This window comes from Canis lupus, chromosome 28, assembly GCF_003254725.2.
Source record: "Canis lupus dingo isolate Sandy chromosome 28, ASM325472v2, whole genome shotgun sequence".
Lineage (NCBI taxonomy): Eukaryota > Metazoa > Chordata > Mammalia > Carnivora > Canidae > Canis > Canis lupus.
Genome location: NC_064270.1, coordinates 7018810 through 7046649, shown reverse-complemented (window position 1 = coordinate 7046649; position 27840 = coordinate 7018810). Strand labels below are relative to the sequence as shown.

The 27840-nt window shown below is 39.0% G+C and overlaps 1 protein-coding gene across 5 annotated transcripts in view; it reads left to right on the top strand.

Annotated features, from left to right (window-relative positions):
• The window catches only part of IDE (insulin degrading enzyme), a 138806-nt gene that overhangs the window by 16914 nt on the left and 94052 nt on the right, over positions 1-27840 (top strand). Inside the window, exon 1 of one of the 5 annotated variants that reach the window (XM_035708071.2) lies at positions 10452-10597. The exons of the other annotated variants lie outside the window; for them this stretch is intronic. The gene's annotated coding sequence lies outside the window, so the exon portion shown is untranslated. Of the gene's footprint in view, positions 1-10451; positions 10598-27840 lie in introns of those variants that run through there. 5 annotated transcript variants of the gene reach the window in all.

Here is a 27840-nt window from a genome sequence, read left to right as displayed (position 1 = left end):
TATTTATTTATTTATTTATTTATTTATTTATTTTTATTTATTTATTTATTTATTTATTTATTTATTTATTTATTTATTTATTTATTTAGACATAGAGAGAAAGAGAGGCAGAGACACAGGAGGAGGGAGAAGCAGGCTCCGTGCTGGGAGCCTGACTCCGGACTCGATCCCGGGATTCCAGGATCGCGCCCTGGGCCAAAGGCAGGCGCCAAACTGCTGAGCCACCCAGGGATCCCTACTTTGCTTTTCTGTGTTCTATGGGTGTTGGTAACAGTGGTATGCCAAATGCGACTAAGTATTAAGACCCAGGCTTTAATTGTACCATTAGAAAGTATGTATGTAAGCTCGCTCGCTCACTCTACATCCACCGAAGTGCTTGAACTACAGACCCTGAGATTGAGTCACGTGCTTTACCGACTGAGCCAGCCAGGTGCCCCAGGCTTTTAAATTACTTTTAACCAGAAAAATATATTTGTCTAAAAGGAAAAGATGCCTTTGTTTATCTTTAATTAGCATTAGCCCAAAACATACACAGTAAAAAGTTACATTCTGTCTGCCTTTAAGGTTAGGGTTGGGGATAATCTTACCAGGGAGTTGGATGGGAAGCAGGTATGTTTTCATAAGAATTGGTTTCCTTTCTATTTTTCTATTGGTATTTTAAATCTCCTAAAGAGGTACCCAGATAATCCGCCTACCTTTCAGGCAGAGTGACAGGGCTAAAGCACTTTCCTTTCACAGGGGTAGATCTGCTAGGTATGCTGGGTGGAGGCTTAGGGCATTCCTTTTTGGTTTTTCTTGAGTCAGCAGCCCTCACTCCTCTCTGTTCCTTTAGCCATTATTTGAATGTCTGTTTTGTTGTGATCACTCACTACAGTGTGCTCAGCACCGTGGGGGATGCAGAGAGAGTCAGTGAACTTTCAGACAAATAGTAATTCCTCTTCTTGTGTCTTTTACGAAGTATCTCCACTTTTGTGTTCTGTTGCCTCTTTCAATTTATTATGAAAAGAAGCTTAGTATTTTTATTACAGTTCTTTCTTTTAAAAGTGAGACTTAGAAATTGTTGTAGCATTAAAAGTTATAAAAGCTTTTATTCCCCACAAAGAACTAACTGTATAGTTTCTCATTGCCTATTAAAAATGTGTAACTGTTAAAAAAAAAAAAAGTGGGACTCACAAGCTACTTCCCAAGGGGAAGGTATCACACTCTGCCTGACATATTTATTACATGAATGAATGAATTTTTTTCAAAACCAGTTTTCTGTTGATTTCCCTAGTTTTGCAAATACTGGTTAATCATTTTCTCAGTTTAGCTTCAAAATTGGAATAATCTTTGCATCTCTTTTTCTCTCACTGTCTATTCTGAAGACCAAACTCAAATTTTGAGTCTTTCATCCTGAAGTTTCTTTCTTTCTTTTTTTTTTTTTTTTAAGATTTTTATTTATTTATTAGAGAGAGGACGACAGAGGCAGAGGGAGAAACAGGCTCCACGCAAGAAGCCGGATGTGGGACTCAATCCCTGGTCTCCAGGATCAGGCCCTGGGCTGAAGGTGGTGCTAAACCGCTGAGTCACCTGGGCTGCCCTCATCCTGAAGTTTCTTGGAGTAAACTTAAGCTTCCATTACCCTCCTAGTTTAAGCTATGATCATCTTCCCGGACACCTCACATCTACTAGTTCTGTATATGTATTTTTAAATTCCAATATAATAAAATATAGTGTTATATTAGTTTCAAGTGTACAATATAGTGATTTAACAGTTCTATACATTACTCAGTGCTGGTCTTGATAATTGTACTCTTAATCTCCTTCATCTGTTTGACCCAATCCCCTTTTTCCTTCCCTTTAGCAACCACCAGTTCTCTGTATTTAAGAGACTGTTGGTTTTTTCTTTTTTCCCCATCTGTTTTTTAAAATTCCATGTATGAATGAAATCATACAGTATTTGTCTTTCTCTGACTTAGTTTACTTAGCATTATATCCTCTAGATCCATTATTGCATATGGCAAGATTTCATTCTTTTTTATGGCCAAGTAATATTCCACTGTACATATATATGTGTGTATCTTCTTTATCTGTTATGGATGGACCCTTGGGTTGATTCCATATCTTGGCTATTGGAAACAGTGCTGCAATAAATATAGGGGTGCATATATCTGATTTTTTCCAGGCTTCTGTCTCCCTACCAGTTGATACTTTTTATCAGATTAATTCTAATATACTAATTTCCTCATGCCATTGTCTTGTTTAGACACCACCAATGGTTCTGCACTTTGTCAAGATCAAGTCCAAACTTCCTGAGCCAGTATTTAAGCATCTCATAGGCTGGCCCCATCCTCACTTTTTTTTTTTTTTTTTTTTAAGATTTTATTTATTGGGATCCCTGGGTGGCGCAGCGGTTTGGCGCCTGCCTTTGGCCCAGGGCACGATCCTGGAGCCCCGGGATCGAATCCCACGTCGGGCTCCCGGTGCATGGAGCCTGCTTCTCCCTCTGCCTGTGTCTCTGCCTCTCTCTCTCTCTCTGTGTGACTATCATAAATAAAGAAAGAAAAAAAAAAGATTTTATTTATTTACTCATGTGAGACAGAGAGAGGCAGAGACTTAGGCAGAGAGAGAAGCAGGCTCCCCGCAGGGAGCCTGATGCTGGACTCCATCCCAGGACTCTGGGATCACGCCCTGAGCCACCCAGGTGCCCCCCATCCTCACTTTTTAACCTAACTTCCCTCTTTTCTAGTCAGACCCACCAGTTTACTGTCTCTTGTACATGAGCTGTTCATTCCCAATTCTAGAATGCCTTTTTGTCTTTTAATATGACTAAATCTGTCATTCTTTTATAGACCTTATTTAGGTCACACAATTGTGGTTTCTTTTTCTAAACTTAATGATTTATTTGAGATGTTGAAACATCCATTTGACATTTAACCATTTACTACCTCTTATTTTTTTACTTTTTTTTTTTTTATTTTGTTGTCTGATTGGAGAGACTAGGACTTCCAGTATAATGTTGAACAACAGTAGTGGTAGTGGACATCCCTGTTGTGTTCCTGACCTTAAGGGAAAAGCTCTCAGTTTTTCCCTGTTGAGGATGATATTTGCTGTGGGTCTTTCATGTGTGGCTTTTATGATATTGAGGTACGTTCCTTCTATCACTGCACGGTGGAGAGTTTTTATCAAGAAAGGATGCTGTATTTTGTCAAATGCTTTTTCTGCATCTGTTGAGAGGATCATATGATTCTTGTCCGTTCTTTTATTAATGTGGTGTATCGCATTGACTTGTGGTTGTTGAACCACCCCGGTAGCCTGGGAGTAAATCCCTCTTGGTCCTGATGAATAATCCTTTAATGTATTGTTGGATCATATTAGCTAGTATCTTGGTGAGAATTTTTGCATCCATGTTCATCAGAGATATTGGTCTCTAGTTCTTTCTAGTGGGGTCTTTGTCTGGTTTTGGGATCAAGGTAATCCTGGCCTCATAGAATGAGTTTGGAAGTTTTCCTTTCATTTCTGTTTTTTTGGAACAGTTTCAGAAGAAAAGGTTTTTTTTTGTTGTTGTTGTCGTTATTATTATTATTTTTTAAGATTTTATTTCTTTATTCATGAGAGACACAGAGAGACAGAGACACAGGCACAGGGAGAAGCAGGCTCCATTCCATGCAGGGAGCCTGACTCATCCCGGGTCTCATCCCGGGTCTCCAGGATCACTCCCTGGGCCAAAGGCAGGCACTAAACCGCTGAGCCACCCAGGCATCCCCAGAAGAAAAGGTTTTAATATTTTTTTAAATGGTTGGTAGAATTCCCCCTGGGAAGCCATCTGCCCTGGTCCCTTGTTTGTTGGGAGATTTTTGATTCCTGATTCAATTTCTTTGATGGTTATGGGTCTGTTCAGGTGTTCTATTTCTTCCTGTTTAAATTTTGGTAGTTTATGTGTTTCTAGAAATTTATCCACATAGAACTAGCTCCTAGTTTCGTTGATCTGTTCTACTGTTTTTATAATTTCTATGTCATTGATATCTGCTGTAATCTTTATTCTAATCCCCTGTTAGGCTTTATTTCTTGTTCTTTTTCCAGTTCCTTTAGGTATAAGGTTAGGTTTCTTGTTCCTTGAGGAAGTGAATATATTCTCGAACAGTATACTTTTTAGTTTTTTTCTGCTTTTGACCTTTGTAGAAAATTTCTTCTCCGAGTTACTTTTTATTCATTTAACCTTGTTTTGAGATTCACATAGGTATGTGTTCATTGCTGAATCTTATGTGAATATGCCACTAATTATTTTTCATTCTGTTAATGAAGATTTGGGTTGTTTCATTTTTTTTCCCCTCCTATCACAAATAGTCTATGTTGTTGATGTGCCCCAGTACCCAATCTTTGGTCATCATCTTTGCCTGCACTCAATTAGGGTTCTCATTCAATCGCATTGCTTTAAATATTATTTGTATATGCTTTGTCCACTATGTAGCCATGAGGCACATGTGCTTATTTAAATGTAAATTAATGAAAATTAACAATTCAATTTTTCAGTCACCCTAGCTGCATTTCAAGTCACATGTGGCGCATGGCTAACATATGAGGCAAAGCAATTACAGAGCAATTACCATCACTGATGTTTTGTGAAACCCACCTGATCTGTACTCCGATAGTTCCCAAATGTATCTCTCTCCCCTGAATTTCAGATTTAGGTAATAAACTTCCTACTCAACATTTCCCTTGGATGGCAAATATATATCCTAAACTTAGCATGTTCAAAACCTGCCATCTTCATCCCCATCTCAATGAATAACATCTTTATTCTTCCACTTGTTTAGGCTAACAACCTGGAGTCATCCTTAACTCCTTTCTTGTTTTCTTATCCCTTAACAGGCAGCATATACACCCAGATTAAGACCACTTCTGCCTGCCACCACCCTGGTTCTAATCACACTTTTACTGAGATACTGCAATAGCCTGTTAACCAGTTTCCTTGCTTCTGCAGTTGCCTCTCTATGTATAACTTGTTCTTGTCACCACAGGTAGCATGATCTTTTTTGAAATGCAAGTGCAATATCTTTGCTAGTGAATGTTTAAAACTTTGTAGTTGATCCCCATTCTGTTCATATTTAAAGACAAAATCCTTATATTAGCCAAGAAGGCCCTATGGGACCTGACCTTTCATCACCTCTCTGATCTTGTTTCCAAAATAATCACTCTCACCCCATTCCAGTCACACTGGTCTGTTTACTTGACTCAGATGATTTGCACTGCTTTTCCTCTGCTCAGAATGCTCATTTATCATTGATATCAGAGAGGGCTTCACAGAGAACATAGGTTTTAAGCAAATGTCTTTGAAGGAAATATAAAATTTAAATGAACAGAGAAGGGGAAGAGAGAATATTTTAGAAGGAATAGTGTTTGCAAAAGCTCAGAAGTAGGAATATTTACAATATAATCAAGGGACAGAAGATTTTATCCTATAGGAAGCAGAGAGTCTCTGATGCCTTTTGAACAGTACAGTCAACATGAAAAGTATGTGGTTTTTTGTTTTTGATGATAAATCTGTGTTTTGGAAGCATAGTTGAAATGCAGGCAGGCAAAGGATAAAAAAGCACATGTAATAAGGAGAATGTCTGCAGAGGATGTGTGTAAAAGAAGATTTCAGCAGCTTTGAGCATAGGGGGAGATGGAGAGATCCCAGCAGCCTAAGGTCTTGGGTCTGGGTGACTTTCAGATTAGTGCCAAGATGAGCCTTGACTAGGAGGGACATTAGGGTAGAGAAGGCTCTTGTGGAGAGATTCACCTCCAGGCAGTGAGAAGTCCAGTTAGGTGACATATTGGTCCTGGCTGGTTAGGGGCTGGTGTTCTAAAGGCATGCCAAAAGAACAGGTTGGTCAGGTGCAATGGTGAGGCAGTCTTGTACACATTGTTAACCATCTCATAGCTAGCTGTTAACCATCAGGAAGTTAGGTGACCAAAGGTCCCTCAGGGCAGTGGACAAGACGGAGCAGTCCTTAAATAGCAATCTGTTTGCAGATTGTAGTTAAGAATTCAGTTTAAAGATCAGAACCAGGTTGTTGAGTCCTGAACAGAAGTGTCTAAAATTTCCACTATTTAAGGATAGGAAATGGGCCCAGAGCCTAGAACAAGCTGCAGTGAAGGCTAAGTAGACTCAGTTATGAGGCTCTTGATGTTGCTGTTAACGTGAAAAGATTAAGTAGCTAATATTTACTCAATGCCTACTGTGTGTTTTGCCTTGTATTTGGTGTTTCCCATATGTCCTTTAATGGCCACGGTAGTTCTGTGAGGGAGGTATTGTGGTTCTTTTCTGTTTTTCAGATAAGGAGATAGAGGCTCCAATAGGTTAACTTGGTCAAGGATACATTGCTGGTAAGTGGCTTTATCAGAAGTGAATCCAGGGACACCTGGGTGGCTCAGCGGTTTAGTGCCTGCCTTTGGCCCAGTCCTGGGATCGAGTCCCACATCAGGCTCCCTGCATGACACCTGCTTCTCCCTCTGCCTGTGTCTCTGTCTCTCTCTCTCTGTATGTGTGTCTCATGAATAAATAAATAAAATCTTAAAAAAAAAAAAGAGAGAGAGAATGGTTAGAAGTGTCTGGCTAAAGAGGGTTTTGTTGTTGTTGTTGTTTTAAATATTTTATTTATTTGAGAGAGAGCAGGAGTAGGGGTGGGAGAGGCAGAGGGGGAGAGAGAAGAAGACTCCCCACTGAGCAGGGTGCCCAACATGGGGCTCAATCCCAGGACCTGGAGATCATGACCTGAGCCAAAGGCAGATAGATATCCAACCAGCTGAGCCACCAGGTGCCCTCAACCAAAGAAGTTTTAAGCATACTGAGGCCTTGGGAAAAGACCAAGAACTATTTCATTGGTAAACTGCAAATAAATTGGAGGGAATAGAAGCCAAGTTTCATGGGGCCCTACAGAGTAACTTTGAAAAAAATGTTGGTATTGAATTTGGAGCAATTAGGTAGTAGTTGGAAAGGGTTGAGCAGAACTGTAGTAGGAAAAATAGGGAAGTTGGTACTGTTGGCTAAGAGGAAGAAGCTAGTGGAGGAGGGTAATGCCTGAGGGAAGGCTTGGAGAAAGTGGATGTGAAAATATAGGTGAAGAAGTTAGCACTGGAAAATAAAGATTTGTTCAAACTAGGTCTTGATTTAAAAGGGCAGTTGCTTATAAAGAATTTAAAAAGGTGAGGTGCCTGGCTGCCTTAGTTGAGCATCTACCTTTGGCTCAGGTCCTGATCCCAGGGTCCTGGGTTGGATCCCCACATCACGCTCCCTGCTCAGTGCAGAGTCAGCTTCTCCCTCTGCCTCTCTGCCACTCCCTCTTCTTGTGCTTCTCTTTTCTCTGTGTCAAATAAATAAATAAAATCTTCAAGAAAGAAAAGGTAAGTGATCCTTAAAACTCTGGGCCTCAGTTTCTTCATTTGAAGAAAGGATTCTTCTAGTTCTAAGTTCTGCCATTTTTCTCTATGCTGTTAATACCAGCTTTTAAAAAAATGTCTGGATTTTTTAGGAATGCTCCCAGGGTCTAGTAGGGAGAATGGAATCCAGTTCAGTTAACATGGTTATTCTTTGCCCAACTATACAGGCTATGTTAGATCTGTAGAGTTATATTTGGAGCCAGGACCTCTGAAGAAGCAAGAATCCCTATAATGGTATCACTGGCACCTAGCACAGTGTCTGGCACATAGTAGGAGTTTAGTGTTTGTTGGACAAATTTGTCTAGAGATATAGGCTTCTGGAAGTAGGGAGCTCTAGTCATAAACATGATTTAGTTTTTGCTCACAATTTGCCATTTCCATGCTTTAAAAAAAAAAAATTCATGAGAGATACAGAGAGAGAGAAGCAGAGACATAGGCAGAGGGAGAAGCAGGCTCCCTGCAGGGAGCCTGATGTAGGACTTGATCCCAGGATCCTGGGATCACAACCTGAGCCAAAGGCAGACGCTCAACCGCTGAGCCACCCAGGTGCCCCTCCATTTCCATATTCTAAATGTCAGTGTAGCTAGTAAGTAGTATTTGTATGTGTTTTCTTATTACAAAGAAACTAGAGTTAAGAGTGTATTTTAAAGATTTTTTGTGTTTCTGAGTTATTCATAGGAACTAAGGTGGTTTGAAAATGCATAGGACATAAGGGACCTGACAGTGTGGTGTAAGAGAGCTCTACAAAGCTCAATTCCACTAGATTCTAGTCTTGTTTTGTATTCACAGAGAATTGTTTTTATTTAACATTTTAGGGACACCTAAAATCACCATGGTGATTCAGCGGTTGAGCGTCTGCCTTTGGCTCAGGGCATGATCCCAGTTCTGGGATCGAGTCCCACATCAGGCTCTCTGTGAGGAGCCTGCTTCTCCCTCTGCCTGTGTCTCTGCCTCTCTCTCTCTCTCTCTCTCTCTCTCTCTCTGTGTCTCTCATGAATTAAAAAAAAAAAGAAATTAAAAAAGTCACACTGTGATTAGTTCTGTTACTATTCTATTAGTTAATTTCTTTTTTTTTTAATTTTTATTTATTTTTGATAGTCACACACAGAGAGAGAGAGAGAGAGGCAGAGACACAGGCAGAGGGAGAAGCAGGCTCCATGGACCAGGAGCCTGACGTGGGATTCGATCCCGGGTCTCCAGGATCGCGCCCTGGGCCAAAGGCAGGCGCCAAACCACTGCACCACCCAGGGATCCCTACTATTCAATTAGTATTATTTTTCATTTTATTCATGTTTTATTAAGAATGGATTTTTATTTGAGGAAGTTTGGTCCTAGTGAATTAAAGATGGATAGAAAGATAAATTGTGAAGGTGTTGTGGGGTTAATACCAGTTTTTAAGTTTGGTGTCACAAGATCTGCTTTTAATGCTGCTTCATTTTTCATTAATTATAAGTCAGAAGTAAAAATTATACAACTAGTATGTGCCAGCATTAATTTAGGTGCTATGGATATAACAATAAACAACAGAGGCAAAAAATCCCCATCCTTCTAATGGTGAAGACAGATGATCAGGTAAGTAAAGCAAATGTTTATTTTTCTTAAAGCAACATGGAATTGAGTCCATTTAAAATCCTGATGGTTAATTTTAAGAATTGAAGAGCTTTAGATTTAGTCAGCTCTAGAGCAGAACAGTAGCTTGCTCCTGGCATTAGAAAGAAATAAAGCATTTCATGTAAGTGAAACCTTGTCCTGTGAAAGTTATTTGATATATATTCTACATTTTTTAAATGTTTGAGGTAAAGTTTTAAAATTTATTATCAACATTTTTATAGACTTTGGAACAGAGAATGTAAGAAACATAATTTAACATTTGATTATTCACATCTATTTTTTAAAGTATAGTTGACACACAATGTTAACATTAGTTTCAGTTGTACAACAGTGTTTGGACAAGTCTATACCTTATGGTGTGCTAACCACCATCTGTCACTGTACAGTGCTATAACATTGACTGCATTCCCTGCTGTACCTTTCATGCAGTGACTTGTTCATTCCATAGCTGGAAGTCTATATTTCCTACTCTCCTTTACCCTATTTGCCCATCCCCCAACATGCCTGTCCTCTGGCAATCATCAGTTCTCTGTATATATGGACCTGTTTTTTTCTTTCTTTCCTCCTTTTTTGTTTTTAAGATTTTATTTATTTACCTTTTTTTTTTTTTTTTGACAGAGAGAGTGCACGTGCACACATGCACAAGCAGGGGAGCAGCAAAGGGAGAGAGAAAGAAGCAGGTTCTCTGCAGCAGGGAGCCCAATGTCAGAGCTTGATTTCAGGACCCTGGGATTATGACCTGAGCTGAAGGCAGACTCTCAACCAACTGAGCCATTCAGGCACCCTTATGTTTCTGCTGTTTGTTTTTAGATTCCACATATAAATGAAATCATATGGTATTTGTCTTTCTCTGACTTATTTTCACATAGCATAATACTTTCTCGGTCCATCTGTGTTGTTGCAAATGGCAAGATATCATCCTTTTTTATGGTCAAGTAATATTCCATTATACTCCACACACACACACACACACACACACACACACCACATATTCTTTATCCATTCATCTATCAGTGTACATTTTGGTTGTGTCCAGAGCTTGGCTATTGTAAATAATGCTATAATGAACATGGGAGTGCTTTTATCTTATTTTGGTGGTGGGGGAGTGGGTATATCTTTTTATCCTCTTTGGGTAACTAGTAGTGGAATTACTGGATCATACAGTATTTCTATTTTTAATTTTTTGAGAAACTTCATACTGTTTTCCACAGTGGCCGCACCAATTTACATTCCCAACAACAGTGCATGAGGTTTCCTTTTTCTCTACATCCTCACCAACACTTTATTTCATTTTGATTCTAGCCTTTCTGACAGATGTGAGATGTTATCTCATTGTGGGTTTTTTTGTTTTGTTTTTTGTTGTTGTTGTTGTTTTATTAGAAGGAGAGAGAGAAATGGGGAGGGGGAGAGGAAGAGAGAATATCTCCAGCAGACTCCCCTCTGAGTGAAGAGCACGACTCAGAGCTTGGTCTCACAACCCTGAGATCATGCATGACTTGAGCTGAAATCAAGAGCCAGATGCCTAACTGACTGATCAACCAGGCACCCCCCTCATTGCGGTTTGATTTGCATTTCTCTAATGGTTAGTAATATTGAGAATCTTCTCATCTGTATGTCTCCTTTGGGAAAATGTCTATTTAGATGCTCTGCCCATTTTTAAATTGATTATTTGTTTTTTTTTTTTTGGTGTTGAGTTGTATAATTTCATTATATATTTTGGGTATTAACTCATTGGACATATCATTTGTGAATATCTTCTCCCATTTAGTAGGTTGCCTTATGTTATGTTGATGGTTTTCTTTGTTTTGCAAAGGCTTTTTATTTTGGGGTAGTCCCAATAGTTTTTTTTACATTTGTTTCCCTTGCTTGAGGAGACATAGCTAGAAAAACATGGCTAAGGCCAATGTTCAAATTATTCCCTATGTTTTCTAGGAGTTTTATGATTTCAGGTTGCATATTTAGGTTTTTAACTCATTTTGAGTTTATTTTTGTGTATGGTGTAAGAAAATGGTCCACTTTCATTCTTCTGCATGTAACTCTAGTTTTTCCAACACCATTTGTTGAAGAGACCATCTTTTCTGTGTTGTATATTCTTGCCTCCTTTGTTGTAGATTAATTGACCATTGTAAGCGAGGGTTTATTTCAGGGCTCTTTGTTCCGTTCCATTGATCTGTGTGTCTGTTTTTGTACTAGTACCATACTGTTTTGATTACTACAGCTTTATAGTTTATCTTAAGATCTGGAATTGTGATACCTCTAGCTTCGTTTTTCTTTCTCAAGATTGCTTTGGCTGTTTGGGGTCTTTTGTGGTTCCATACAAATTTTATTATTATTTATTCTGGTTCTGTGAAAAATACTATTGGTATTTTCATGGGGTTCACAATGAGTTTGTGGATTGTAACTCTTTGTTATTTCATTATTAGTGTTGCTGTGGCTTGGACTTCCAATAGTATGTTGAGTAAAAGAGGTAACAGTGGACATGCTAGTTTTGTTCCTTAACTTAGAGGAAAAAGCTCTCAGATTTTCACTATTGTATATATATTAGCTGTGGGTTTTTCATCATATATGGCCTTTATTATGTTGAGGTATGTTTCTGCTAGGTCTACTTTGTTGAGAGTTTTTATCACAGATGCTGAATTTTTATCATGTGCTTTTTCTGCATCCATTGACTGAGATGATCATACAGTTTTTATTCTTTGTTTTGTTGATGTGGTGCATCATGTTGATTGATTTGCGAATATTAAACCATCCTAACCTTGTAAAGACCCCGAGTAGTCAAAGCAACCCGAAAAAGAAAAGCGAAGCTAGAGGCATCACAATTCGGGCTTTAAGCTATATTACAAATCTGTAGTCATCAAGACAGTATGGTAATGGCACAAAAACAGACACATAGGTCAGTGGAACAGAATAGAAAACCCAGAAAGGGACCCTCAATTCTATGGTCACTAATCTTCAACAGAGCAGGGAAGAATATCCAATGGAAAAAAGACTCTTCAACAAATGGTTTTGGGAAAACTGGACAGCTGCATGCAGAAGAATGAAAGTGGGCCACTTTCTTATACCATAAACAAAAATAAACTAAATAGATGAAAGACCTAAATGTGAGATAGGAATCTGTCAGAATCCTAGAGGAGAACACAAGCAGCAACTCTTTGGCCTTGGCTGCAAAAACTTCTTACTAGATATGTCTCCAAAGGTAAGAGAAACAAAGGCAAAAATGAACTACTAGGACTTCATCAAGATAAAAAGCTTTTGCACAGCAAAGGAAACAATCAACAAAACTAAAAGGCAGCCTATGGAATGGGAAAAGATATATGCAAATGACATATCTGATAAGGGGTTAATATCCAAAATCTATAAAGAACTTATCAAATTCAACATCCCCAAACCAGATAATCCAGTTAAGAAATGGGCAGAAGACATGAATAGACATTTTTCCAAAGAAGACATCAGATGGGTAACAGATAACTGAAAAGATGCTCAATATCACTCATCATCGGGAAAATATGAATCAAAAGCACGATGAGATGACACCTCACACCTGTCAGAATGGCTAAAATTAGCAACAGAAACATGTGGATGAGGATGGAGAGAAAGGGTAAAATCCTCTTACACTGTTGATGGGAATGCAAACTGTGCAGCCACTCTGGAAAACAGAGTGGAAATTCTTCAAAAAAGTAAGAATAGAACTACAATGCAATCCAGCAACTGCAGTACTAGATATTTACCTAAAAGAAAAATACAGATTTGAAGGGGTACATGCACCCCACGATATTGATAGCAGCGTTATCAACAATAGCCAAACTACAGAGAGAGCCCAAACGCCCATCGACTGAGAATGGATAAAGAAGATGTAGTGTGTACACACACATACACACTGGAATATTAGCCTTCAAAAAGAATGAAATCTTGCCATTTGCAATGATGTGGATAGAGCTAGAGTGTATTATGCTAAGTGAAATAAGTCAGAGAAAGACAAATACCATATGATTTTACTTAGAAGTAGAATTTAAGAGACAAAACATGAATAAATGGGAGGGAGAAAAGAAAAAAGATGAAAGACAGGAGGACTGGGTGATTCAGGGCATGATCCTGGAGTTCCGGGGTCGAGTCCCACATTGGGTTCCTGCATGGAGCCTGCTTCTCCCTCTGCCTGTGTCTGCCTCTTGGTGACTCTCATGAATAAATACATAAAATCTTAAAAAAAAAAAAAAAAAGCCATAAGAGGCTCTTAAAGATAGAGAACAAACTGAGGGTTGATGGAGGGAGGTGGATGGGGGATGGGCTAGATAGGTAATAGGTATTAGTAGTAGTAAACTTGTTTTGATGAGCACTGAGTATTGTATGTAAGTGATGAATTGCTAAATTCTCCTAAAACCAATATTATACTATATTTTAACTAACTAGAATTCATGTATTTGTTTTTAAAAGATTTACTTATTTCAGAGAGATAGCACATATGAGCAGGAGGAGGTGCAGAGGGAAAGGAGAGAGAATCCTCAGGCTGATACCCCACAAGCCCCCCAGGTGCCCCTACTAACTAGAATTTAAATAAAAATTTGGAAAAAGAAAAAAGGAAAATGACTGTGGGGCCAATCTAATACATAATTGACTTTCTTAACGAATGAAATTTTGAATTCAGTACTTGCACTTTTTAAATTTTTTTTTTTTGAAGAACAAATAACATATCATATATGCACTAAAAATCAAACACCCTGTCCTTCAAGGAAACTTAAATTAATCTATTTAATATATGCCTGACTTTTAAAGTTAATTTTTGGTATTTATCAATGTAATAAAGGCAGAATTATTGTGTTTTTTTAAGATTTTATTTATTTATTCATGAGAGACCCAGAGAGAGGGGGGCAGAGACACCGGCAGAGGGAGAAGCAGGCTCCCTGCAAGGAGCCCGATGTGGGACTTGATCCTGGATCCCGAAATCACGCCCTGAGCTGAAGACAGATGCTCAACCGTTGAGCCACCCAGGCATCCCAAGGCAGAGTTTTAAAAGTCAGGTAGTACTGAAGGTTTTATAGCAAAATAACAACAATTTCTTTTTTTTTTTTTTTTTTTTTTTAGCAATTTCTTAACCTTATTCCATCCTTTCCTTCTTGCTCTGTGAAGGCAACCACATTCAACTCTTTAAGCTCTTTATTTTGAAATTTATTTTAATATTTCCAAATAATTGGCTCTACAGTTATTTCTTGATTTCTTAATTTTAGAAATTATCCGTTGACTTGTTTTTATGGTAGGAAAAGATGTAACTTTTCTTAGCTTTCGTTCTTGCCCTATCTTACCAAAATAGTAATATCACGGATTTTTAGATACAGTTTCATTCAGTGTTAACATGACTTTATATTATTCACTGCCAAGCCAAATAGCATAATCTGATTATAATATTTTTTCTTTATCTTTTTGTTTTGTCTTGTTTTATCATTTTCTTAATTTTCTGTTTACTTATTTCTGATTCTCCCCATTTCCACAACCATTTTAGTATAATTTCCCATGTGATCAAGCCTATTAACTGATCTATTGATTTCATGTTTTTTCCTTAGAGACATTGTTTCTAGACACTTGCCCCCCAGCTGCAGTGTGGACTAGTTTTGCTCCAGATCTACTGCAATGTGGTTGTCTGGAATTTGTTTGCTTCTCTGCTGTAATGGATCTGTTTCCTGGAGCTCTTATTCTGTCTTGGTTTGCCCCTTCGTTCAAGAGATATATGGTGTATTTGGAACATGTCCTCCAGTAGCTTCGAGAAAGCATATAGAAGATAGCTTTTAAACGATCTTCTAATAATTTCCTAAACAGAGAAGTGTAGATCTGAGTTTTTTATTTTAATTTTTAAAAAATATTTTTTTTGAGGGAGAGAGAGAACATGAGTAGGATGAGGGGCAAAAGAAGCAGACTACCCACTGAATGGGGTACCTGATGTGAGGGCCCGATGAGGGGCCTTCTCCCAAGACTCTGGGATCATGACCTGAGCCAAAGGCAAACGCTTAACCAACTGAACCACTCAGGCACCCCTAGATCTGAGTTTTAGTGTGAATGTACACATTTTGTAGAGTAAGTCTACTCAATTGAGAGAGATGATCTGCATGGCTCCTACTCTTCATCCAGCCCTAGAATTCTAGGATTCTAAAAACTTGAGAATTAAATGATTTTACAGATAATTTAGCAAATGATTAAAGCAACAAACTTTCCAAGAGACCTTTTGCAGGACTTTGACAAAAAAAAAAACAAACAAAAAAACCTATGGCCTTTCTTTTTTTCTCCTATCCTTTGTTTAATTACACCTAAAGATTTGGTTTTATGGAAGAAGTACATTTAAAATGAAAATAAACATTAGCACTTTTTTATTTTTCCTTCTCAAGCTGGTCAAAATTCTCATCTTCTCTTTTTCCCCATGCTACTCTGGTTTTGTGTGCTTTGCTGATGGCCAATACAAATTACCATATATAAATCATTAGCCACCATCTGAAGAGGCTGGGAGTATCAGACATCATTTAATCAGGATAACATTCCTTTTTTTTTTTTTTTTTTTTAAAGTAGGCTCCATACCCAACATCTATATGGAGTCCAACATGGAGCTTAAGCTCACAATCCTGAGATCGAGACCTGAGCTGAAATCAAGAGTTGAATGCTTAACCAACTAAGCCATCCAGGCAACCCAGGGTAACATTCTTGAGCTCAGAGTTTGTTCCGGGAAGGTATCTGAGCTTGACCCCTCTTTCTGAGTTTTTACTCCAGACTGCTATCCGGTGACAGAATGTCTTATTTGCTCTATAATTCTATTCTCTCTAGAGCCAGTGTGTTTTATTGGAAGAGTCACTCTGGTGATGAGAAGGTCTGAGTTAAAGCCCTCTTTGGCACAGATTGGCTTTGTTATCTTGAGTGGGTTACTTTACATGGGCCTCTTTTTATAAGACATCAAACTAAGTAGCTTAAAAATCCCTATTAGTGCTAATAAGTTTTGATTCTGAGCAACATTGGCTTCTACTGGTATGTAATTCCTTTTCTTCCCTTGTGCTAAAATGTCAGTATCTTCTCACTTTGTGTTGTTTTAAAGATTTTATTTATTAGAGAAGGGGAGAGCACATGTGAGCATGAATGAGGGAGAGAGGGAAGCAGACTCCTTGCTGAGTGCAGAGCCCAATGCAGAGCTTGATCTCAGGACCCTGAGATCATGACCTGAACTGAAATCACTCACTCAACTGACAGAGTCACCCAGGCACCCCTGTGTTGTTTTTATTTTAGAGAGTCTGGGCACCTATATAGCAGATATATCTGGACTAGTAGGCTGAGATGTAGCATGCAGATATTTTTGTAGTTGTTAGCTTTTAAATGTGTATCAACACTTAAAAATCCTGGGAGTTCAGTTCCTTGAGGGAAAATAAGGAGACCTATTGACATTGGGCCCACATTCCTACCTGGCAGAAATTGGCCTGAGCTGAGATTTCCTTTCTTTCAGATAAGGGTGAGTATTCCTTCTCACCATAATTCTGCCTCACTGCTTTGCTCATTTACATTACTTTTTTTGGCCTTATAAGCATTTAAATTTGTGACTCCTGCTTTAAAGTGATTGGAGGAAATCAGTCTTATTAGTTTTTTGACTAAAAACGACTAGAGGTTTTGGTTGTAGTTGAAATGAAACTCTCCATATGTGTGTTGCTGTGAAGATTCAGAAATGATTGTGTGATCACGCTACCTCCCTGCCTTATTTATGGTTTCTTAAGAATTATCACCTTACATTATTTGATCCTTATAGCAACTGTATGTGGTTAATAGAGAAATGAAAAATCCCACAGCTCTTAAAAGGTTTAATTCAGACAGTTCTGCTACTTCCTTATGCTTTTCTTCTGGATCCTAGGTGATGAGAGGATGGAACAAGAGTGGGTAGGTGTAAAAGCATGTTAAGTTTGCTTCTAGGAAAGTAGGTAGAGCTATCAGCCTGGGCTAGGTGGACATGTGTGAAAGAAGTAGCAGGTCACTTCTCCCATCTTTGAGGTGTCTCTAGAGATGCCTAGCAAGAAGAGAGCAGGAAAGGAGAACAAATTAGTGAACAGTACATCAAGAAGATGATGAGTTGAACAGGGCAAGGAAGACCAAGAAGCAAGATGACTACTTTAGCATCTGGTGGGTCAGGTCCTATAAATAAGGCAGATGGGAACCCTCAGGCTGGGAAGACACCTTTCTTAGATAAGACTGGCCACTTAGATATATGGGTATAACAATAGACTTTTTTAAAAAGTAAAATGGATATTTATTATCCATTAAGGATAATGATAACTTAAAATCAGCCAGCCAGATTGGTATTAACATTTTCATGGCTCTGCAAAATAGAATACATCTCTGTGAATATTAGGGCAATGAATAACTTAAGGGTTTTAGTAATGTGTGTAATACATGTTTTATATATGTATAATTTATAACAGCTTTATTGATACTGAAAATTCATCCTCTTAAAGTATACCATTCAGGGTGGGGTGGGGTCACAAAAAATAAAGTACACCATTCAGTGGTTTTAGTATATCCACAGAGTTGTGAATTGCAGCTATCACTACAGTCAATTTTAAGCATTTTCATCACCCTAAAAAGAAAACTCATAACCTTTAGCATTAACTTCCTATTTTCTTCTTCTTCAAGCCCCTGGCAATCATTAATCTACTTTCTGTTTCTCTGGATTTGTGTATTCTGGATATTTCATGTAAATAGAATGGATATAATATGTAGTCTTTTGTCGTCTTTTGCTTGGGATGTTTTCAAAGTGTATCCGTGTTGTAGCATGTACAGGTGCTTATATGTCCATATTTTAAGAAAATCTTTGACAAACATTCAATTTTTTTTTCTAGCTTTGGCCTTCTAGTAGCATAGAATCCTGGCTGTAACATATTCTCTAATATAATGTAGACATCCTTCTTCATTAACTCTGTTGTTGTTTTGGGTAGGTGCAGAGGGTCTGGATCCAGAAATATTTTTAATTTTTAAAAAATTTAAAATTTTGAACTAATTTAGCCTTACAAAAAAGTTGCAAAACCAATATGCTTACCCTGTATATCAATCATAGTATAATTATCAAGAATAATAAAATACTGTCTTTACCTTTGTAGTCGGTAAATATCTTGGGGGAGATACTTTGGGACTATGCAAATCGTTTTTTACCTCAAACTTTTTAGCATCCGTCAGTAGATCTTGTCTGTACATTTTTTTAAAGATTTTATTTGAGAGAGAGTGAGTCAGAGCGAGCACAATCTGGGGGAGAGGCGAAGGGAGAGGGAAGAGCAGACTCTATGCTGTTACTAAATTACCTGAATTCTGGGGCACCTGGGTAGCTCAGCGGCTGCCTTCAGCTCAGGTCATGATCCTGGAGTCCTGGGATCGAGCCTGTATTAGGCTCCCTACTCCGTGAGGAGTCTATTTCTCCTTCTACCTCTCACCCTGTTCATGCTCTCTCGCTTACTCTCTCAAATAAATAAAAATAAAAAAAATTACCTGAAGTTCTTATCCTTTGGGTAGGAAGAAAATGAAGCCTAAAATTGATAACAGCATTGGGCCAAACCACATTGGGTCAGCAATTAAGTGAGAAGTAGGTTCTGGAATTAGACTGTGGGTTCTGTTCCATTATCTGCTGAAAATCTTCACCTCCCATCACAAACTGTTTAAACAATTCTTTTGGAAATTGTGCCAGTTGTGAGACAACAACTAGTTTCTTAAGGGAACCAAATCAACAACAATAACGAACAGAAATGGGGTTTCACATTTTTTCTTTATTAATTAGCCCTGTTATATCGTGATGTAGCTGATCTAAGTAACAACAGAAAGTTCACCTTGGGCTTATATACTTAGTACACAGAGCCTAGCGTGTTTAAGTTCCTTAAGTTTTATCTTTTCAAGAATTCTTTCTATACTGTTATGAGAAGTACAAAAAATAAAGATCACCTATGGTCTACTGCCCATAGATAACCATGCTCAGCATTTCTGTGAGAATCCTTTCAGAGGTTTAAAAAAAAAAAAAGTACAGTTTGTTTGACTTGGTAGAAGTGGTTAAGGGTGTGATACTTTGGTGTCTAAAGCCTTGGGTTTGAATCCTAGTTCTTTATTTATTTATTTATTTTTTTTTATAAATTTTTTTTTAATTTATTTTTTATTTTTTTATTTATGATAGTCATACAGAGAGAAAGAGAGAGAGCCAGAGACACAGGCAGGGGGAGAAGCAGGCTCCATGCACTGGGAGCCCGACGTGGGATTCGATCCTGGGTCTCCAGGATCACGCCCTGTGCCAAAGGCAGGCACCAAACCGCTGCGCCACCCAGGGATCCCATGAATCCTAGTTCTTTAATGCCTGTGTATGGCCATACCCAAATTACTTTTACGAGGTTTGATTTCCTCATCTAGGAGAAATGGGAATAGGATCTATCTAAGGGGTTTCTTGAAAGTATAATTTTTTTAAAATTAGGATTTTATTTATTTTTTTAATAGAAAGAAACTGTACAAGCAGGGAGAGTTACAGGGAAGAGGGAGAAACAAGCTCCCTGCTCTGCAGGAAGCTGGGATCCAGGTCCCTGGATCGTGACCTGAACTTAAGGTAGAGCTCAACTGACTGAGCCATCCAGGTACCTGAGAGTATAATTTCTATAAAGAGTTTGTGCTGTGTAAAATGCTAACTGAGCATTCAGGAAGAGTCTGTCCCAAGCCCTGGCTATGTTCCTTTTTCAAGGTAGATCCCTTTACTTTTGTACTTGATTGCTTATTCAGTTTCTGCAAACTTGTCCCTTCTCTCCTTCATTATCAGTTTTTCTCCAGTCTTCCTTTAATCCTTTTCTGGCTTAATATTTTTAAAATAAATAAATCAATACATGGGAGTTTAGTACAGATAGCTTTCTTTTGTGTGTTTTTAAATAATTTATTATTTAGAGAGAGAGTGAGAGAGTTGGGAGAGGGGCAAAGGGAGAGGGAAAGAGAATCCTCAAGCAGACTCCCCACTGAGCACAGAGCCTGAGGTGGGCTCAATCCCAGTACCCTGAGATCATGACCTGAGCCAGAATCAAGAGTCATATACTTAACTGACTTAGCCACCCAGGCACCCCAGCTTTCTTTGTTTTGATGAAGCTGTCTCCTAATTTTAAGTGGATTGAATTGGTTGTAGTGGTTTTCATCCATTATTTTTAGATGGTTAAGTCAGAATTATACACTAGTGTCTTCCTCCCTTGACCCTATTGACATTTTGGACTGGATAATTCTTTCTTGTGGGGACTGTCCTATGGATTGTAGCATTCTTAGCAGCATCCCTGGCCTGTACTCACTAGTTACATTTCACCCTTTAGTTGTGACAATTTAGTTGTGACAGATTGCCAAATGTCCCACAAAATTGTCACCTGCTGAAAGCCACTGGCATAAGCAGTGGCTTGCCTATAGCAGTTATAAAGGGATCGTTATTTACCTGCTTTTCTGAAAAGTCTTATGAAGTGCCATTCTGTGACCAGCCTGTCCAGTGAATGTTTTTGACCTCTAGAGATGACAGTGTACAACTGGAATTTGCATGAGTATATAATGCTGGTAATAACATGGTGGTTACTGAGGCCAGTCTATTTTCATATCACCCCTGAGAGATCATAATAATGGTGGTTATAATATAGGGTTACCATTTGTGAGTGCCTACTATGTACCAGACACTGTGTCTTGATGAAGTTTGTTTTGTCTTGTATCTATTTTATAGGAGACATGCCATAAAGGCTGCTCAGGTCTGATGTAATTTTAGTTATCTCTGTCAAGTTCAACAGGCACATATGAACACTTCACATGACTTTTTAAAAAAATTTGTTTATTATTTGAGAGAAAGAGAGGGTACGGGGTGGAGGAGGGAAAGAGGGAGGGAGAATCTTAAGAGATTCCCTGCTGAGCACGGAGCCTGATATGGGGCTCGATCCTAGGACCCCAGGATTATGACCTGAGCCGAAGGCAACTGCTTAGCTGACTGAGATATCCAGGTGCCCCTAAAGATTTATATATTTATTTTAGAGAAAATGAATGAGTGGGAGGAGGGGCAGAGGGAGAGAATCCTTCAAGCAGACTCCCCTCTGAGCCCAGAGCCTGACATGGGGCTTGATCTCATGACCTATGAGATCATGACTTGGAGCCAAAACCAAAGAGTCAGACGTTAACTGACTGAGCCACCCAGATGCCCCTTCATGTGACTCCCAATTGGCGAAACTAGATGAGGCCCAAAAGCCCAATTTGACCAAAAGAGTTTACTAGTACCCAAGACCTGAGTAGTAAAGAGGTTGTTTGGTGAAGGTATATAATTACCGAACATTGGCTGGAAGTGGTCAGTGGGTCAGTGCTGGCATGGAAAATCATTTCAGGGTAATGTCCTGATGTAGCATTATCTGAAGAGGGCAAGATTCTTTTTCTGTCAGAACCATGGGATACATATGGGTAGAACTCAGCCCTCAAGCGGAGGTATACCCCTCGTGCAGAATGAGTGTTTATGGTTTGCTTGTCTTGAAGGACTGCCTTGAGAGAATTACAGCTTAAAATCTTTTTAGCTTGTGTTTTGAGTTAACCTTTAGAGACCATGACAGTGATTTTAGAACTGTCCTTGCTGTTCTGGGATCACAGAGCATCTATGAGGAGGATGACCCATGTATAAAAGTAGTTCTGAGTTTGAAGAAATTTTAACTTTTTAAGATTTGTTTGACAGAGTGCACATGTGTGTGTGTGAATGAGGGGAAGGGCAGAGGGAGAGAATCTTCAAGCAGACTGCCTGCTGAGCTTGGAGCCCAAGTTGGGCTCCAGTGAACCATGAGATCATCATGACCTGAGCTGAAACCAAGAGTCCAATTTTGAACCCACTGAGCTACCCGGGCACTCCAAGAAATTTTAACTTTATATAGTATTCTTTCTGCTTTGTTTTATTTTTATTATTATTTTTTAAGATTTTATTTATTTATTTATGGGAGACAGAGAGGCAGAGACAGGCAGAGAGAGAAGCAGGCTCTTCACCGGGAGCCCGATGTGGGACTCGATCCCCAGACCAGGATCACACCCTGAGCTGAAGGCAGACCCTCAACTGCTGAGCCACCCAGGCATCCCACTTTCTGCTTTGTTTTAAAATAACCAGTCTAGTTCAGGGTTAAAAGTTGTTTGATATAGGGCAGCCCCAGTGGCGCAGCGGTTTAGCGCCGCCTGCAGCCCAGGGCGTGATCCTGGAGACCCTGGATTGAGTCCCACGTCAGGCTCCCTGCATGGAGCCTGCTTCTCCCTCTGCCTGTGTCTCTGCCTCTCTCTCTGTGTGTCTCTATAAATAAATAAATAAAATCTTTTTTTTTTTTTTAAATAAAATCTTTAAACAAAAAAAAAGTTGTTTGATATAAATGTTGAAAATTATTGAAGGGAGAATTTAAAGTTTGATCATTTTGCTTTTATTTGGATTACATTTATTGCGTATCACTCTTGGTTGGTTGCTGGGAGTATCAAGTTTTTTGTTTTTTGTTTTTAAAGATTTTATTTATTTATTCATGAGAGGCAGAGAGAGAGAGAGAAAGGGAGAGAGGGAGAGAGGCAGAGACACAGGCAGAGGGAGAAGCAGGCTCCATGCAGGGAGCCTGATGTGTGACTCGATCCCGGGACTCCAGGATCACTCCCTGAGCCAAAGGCAGATGCTTAACTGCTGAGCCACCCAGGGATCCCCTAGGAGTATCAAGTTTTATTTTTAAATCTTAACTGGGGTCTAAAGTAAGTAATTACTCCAAAGCTAGTTTTCATATCATACTTAGTATGTAAAGACTTGAGTTAGAATATTTAGCATTAGACTTTATTATTGACTTAGTTAAATTGACTCTTGACTCATGCTTTACTTATATGGGCCTCCTATTTATTGTGGCCAAGATGACATAAACAGAAATAATTGTCTCAGGACACACCCGAGAAGGGTTAGATAGTTATCATGTTAATTGGACCATTGTTTCTTAGTGAGTCTTCTTAGTTTAGCACTTGTTTGATTTGGACAGCTACTTCTTAGTTTCCATATGGCACCATTTCCAAGATGACTTTTTGTGCATGATAATTATAGCCTTGGGTAACTCATGTATCTCCTTCCTCCTTTATTTTATTATGTTTGATATTTTTAAAAACTATTTTAAAAAAACTTTTAATTGAAATATAAGTGTTCAGGTTGCTGAATTTTCACAAACTGAACCTATCTGTATAACTGGCATGTGATCAGTCTCAGAAGACTCCCTCATACTTCCTTCTAATCGCCACTCCTTGCCCCCAAGGGAAACACTATCTTGACAAAAGGCTTACAGCTTGATTTTACTTCTTGCACTTGACATAAATGGGAGGATGCAGTATTTAGTATTTGCAGAAAGTTTCTTTCACTCAACCTTATGTTAGTGAGATTCATCCTTATTGTGCTTTTCATTTTCACTGTTGTATACTATTTCATTGTGTGACTTTATTAGTTTTTCTTTTCAATGTTAATGGACATTTGATCATTTCTAATTTCGGCTATTACGAATAGTATTGCTATGAATATACAAGTGCATTTCAGGTATATATTTAATATATAAATTGTGTCAGATTGTCAGCTTTAGACTGCCTTTTTAGAAAGGTTTTTATTTATTTATTTATTAAAGATTTTATTTATTTATTCATGAGAGGCAGAGACATAGGCAGATGGAGAAGCAGGCTCCTCGAGGGAAGCCCAACGTGGGACTTAATCTCAGGACTCCAGGATGACGACCTGAGCCAAAGGCAGACGCTCTACCACTGAGCCACCCAGGGATCCCAGATTTTTATTTCTTTTAGAGAGTGTGCCTGTGGGGGGAGGAGCAAAGGGAGAGGGTGAGAAAAACCCAGGCTGACTCTATGCTGAGTGTGGAGCCCAATATGAAGTCCGACCCATGGCTCGATCTCACAACCCCAAGATTAGACCTGAGCTGAAAGCAAGAGTCAGATGCTTATTAACTAGCTACACCACCCAGGTACCCCTAGGCTGCCAGTTTTTATTTTTTTATTTTTTATTTTTTTATTCTTTTATTTTTTGCATGGTATATATCAGTTCATTAGCATTTATAAGATTAAGAAATTGTTTCAGCAGAGTACTTCCAATCCGGAAATGAAGAAACTAATGACATCTAAAAGCATGAGAGACTGTGGTAACAATCAACTTGCAAGGAAAGTCTTGTCAGACTGAGGATGAGTTCATGAGCCCGAGACATTGCCTTTTAGGACTGCAATCTAGCGTCCTCTTTTCTTTTTTTTTTTTAATGAATTTATTTTTTATTGGTGTTCAATTTACCAACATACAGAATAACACCCAGTGCTCATCCCATCAAGTGCCCCCTCAGTGCCCGTCACCCATTCACCCCCACCCCCCGCCCTCCTCCCCTTCCACCACCCCTAGTTTGTTTCCCAGAGTTAGGAGTCTTTATGTTCTGTCTCCCTTTCTGATACTTCCCACACATTTCTTCTCCCTTCCCTTCTATTCCCTTTCACTATTATTTATATTCCCCAAATGAATGAGAACATATAATGTTTGTCCTTCTCCGATTGACTTACTTCACTCAGCATAATACCCTCCAGTTCCATCCACGTCGAAGCAAATGGTGGGTATTTGTCGTTTCTAATGGCTGAGGAATATTCCATTGTATACATAAACCACATCTTCTTTATCCATTCATCTTTCGATGGACACCGAGGCTCCTTCCACAGTTTGGCTATTGTGGACATTGCTGCTATAAACATCGGGGTGCAGGTGTCCCGGCGTTTCATTGCATCTGTATCTTTGGGGTAAATCCCCAACAGTGCAATTGCTGGGTCGTAGGGCAAGTCTATTTTTAACTCTTTGAGGAACCTCCACAGAGTTTTCCAGAGTGGCTGCACCAGGTCACATTCCCACCAACAGTGTAAGAGGGTTCCCTTTTCTCCACATCCTCTCCAACATTTGTGGTTTCCTGACTTGTTAATTTTCCCCATTCTCACTGGTGTGAGGTGGTATCTCATTGTGGTTTTGATTTGTATTTCCCTGATGGCAAGTGATGCAGAGCATTTTCTCATGTGCATGTTAGGCTGCCAGATTTTTTTTTTTTTAGGCTGCCAGTTTTTAAACAATGGTTGTACCAATTTGCATTCCCACCAGCATTGTATGAGAGTTTGGGTTACTCTCTAAGTTCTCTGTCACTTAATATGTTCCATCTTTTTCATTTTTGCCATTCTGGTGGGTATGTAGTGATAGCTTAGAAAATTTGTGACAAAAAAAAAAAAAAATTTGTGACAAAATCAACCATGCATTTGGGGCATCTTGAGCCTTTAATCTGTCACACCAAACTCCTGCACCCACCGAAGCCTCTATTATTTATCTTTCTTGAGTAGAGCCCTTCTTAGGCCAAATGTTGTGATCTTCAGTCTGCTTTCAAAATCAGCAAATACCCCCAGAGAAGAAGACAGGTGATGATCATCAGCTACCCCAGAGGGCTCTCCCATCTCTTGAATTTGCAGTTCACCCAACCCTCATTTCTTCCACAGCTCTCCAACATCTTTGAAGATATGATTTTCTAGTTTATCATGGCCTTTCTATTTATTTATTTATTTTTTAAATATTTCTTTCTTTATTTATTCATGATAGACACAGAGAGAGGCAGAGACACAGGCAGAGGGAGAAGCAGGCTCCACGCTGGGAGCCCGACGTGGGACTCGATCCCAGGACTCCAGGATCGCGCCCTGGGCCAAAGGCAGGCACTAAACCGTTGAGCCACCCAGGGATCCCCTGGCCTTTCTATTTATTGAAGCTGAATCTGGTTGCCATGAACTATTACTATCCTATCCAAAAATGGAAGTTGTCAGAGATTCTTGGGGTTTTCTATTTACATGCTAGGGAGGAAAAATTTTCTCTTGTCCTTCAAAGGTTCTTCTGGCTGGTCTAAGAATTAAATTGACATGAGACAGACTAACAGAAGAAAATCAAATTTAATTTTGTATGTATAGGAATCATACCTAGATGAGAGATTCAGAGACAGAAAGGTAAAATGAGGTATATATGCTGTCCTGAGCTAAAGAGTGAGATGGGGCCTGGGGCCTCAAAGAGGAGGGCAGTTCATAGGGCAGTAAGAAGAACAGATATTTGATAACTAGATGTTTACCCACCTGTCCCCCTGCCGCCATACACATGAGTCACTCAGATAAAATTTATCTTTGGTAAAAACTTACGGGAGAGACCCCCAATTTAGATTCTTTTGGGTAGTTATGAGAGGGGTCATAATTTCTCTTGAGCCTGCAAGGTCTTGATTGCCTTCAACTCAAAATAGTCTACATGCCAAAGTGATATATTTTGGGCAGACTTGCTCTGAACTTCTTCATACACAGTCATGTCACCCATGAATGATGTTAGTTGCCTTTCTCTGTTCTCATCTTGATGTGTTTTTTTTTTTTTTCCTTGCATTATTGGACTTGTCAGAATCATCAGTCCCTTGTTGAATAGAAGAGAGGATAGTGATGTCTTGTTTGTGGGGAAGGGGGTTGCAGATGTCTGCATTTTACCACTGAGTATGATAATTGCTGTAGTTTTTGTGGATATTTTTCAGATAAAGGAATTTTCTTCCATTTCTAGTTTGTAGTTTTTAAAAAAAGATAGATTGTTGAATTTACTTATTTTTTTCTGCATCTACCTAGATGATTGTGATTTTTCTCCTTTTTTTCTGTTCCTGTGGCTTAATGTTTGCTTCTGAAAAATTAAAATTAGCCATATAGTCCTACCATGTCTACTGTAGTAATTATCATATTCCCTTTCACACACAGGACAATTGTACATACTCTTCTCTCTTTAAACCTGCTATACATTTAATCTTGCCATATGTTTTCCTTTTTAATTTTTATTATCATGTATCAAGTATCATGAGATAATGATTCTCAGCGCAGGGAGATTCTAATCTCTGGCAGATTAAAAGCATTCTTCCAGGCTCCCTCCACTACCTATCTCTGTTTTCTGTGGGGAGAGGGGAGTAAAAGAACTGAAAACTCTCCTTGGAGCATTTATTTCGACCTGTTTTAATTTTTGTTTCCTTGTTGTTATTTGGGATTGTAAGGGAGGGGAATGGGGTCAGGGAATGGCTGTGGGGGTGGTAACTGTGAGCTGAGGAAAAAAGCCATTTATAATTTCCTTAAGTATCACCTTCTGCCCCTCCCCTTCCCACGCTTCCTCTTTCTCTATAGTTCCAGCTCTGCCACAAATCAATTGTGTAAATGCCCTTGGGGGAAGTCATTTAATCACTGAGCTTTTGTTTCCTCTTCTGGGGTTGAGGAGAATGGTCATCAGCAGCTGCTGTGACCTGTCACTTAGGGAGAATGGGAAAATTAAATGGGCAGTTTATAAAGTATATGAGAGTAATTGTTAGTAATAGTTTTGTACATGGCATCTTAAATTTTCTAAAAGCCTGAAGACTCCCTGTGGAAGAAAGAAGGTGTGAAACACCCTCAGTCCCCAAACTACAACTGTAAGAAACCTGTGGTCAACTAACTGTGTGTCAAGGGGTAAAAAATGGGGGTCTTGTTCATTTGCTTCAACCTCCATAAAGCCCCTATAAAGTGTTCCATGTTAAGCTTGTCACTTTTGTTTTTTTGTTTCTGTTTTTGTTTTTAAATTTATTTATGATAGTCACACACACACAGAGAGAGAGAGAGGCAGAGACATAGGCAGAGGGAGAAGCAGGCTCCATGCACTGGGAGCCCGACGTGGGATTCGATCCCGGGTCTCCAGGATCGCACCCTGGGCCAAAGGCAGGCGCTAAACCGCTGCGCCCCCCAGGGATCCCAAGCTTGTCACTTTTGAAA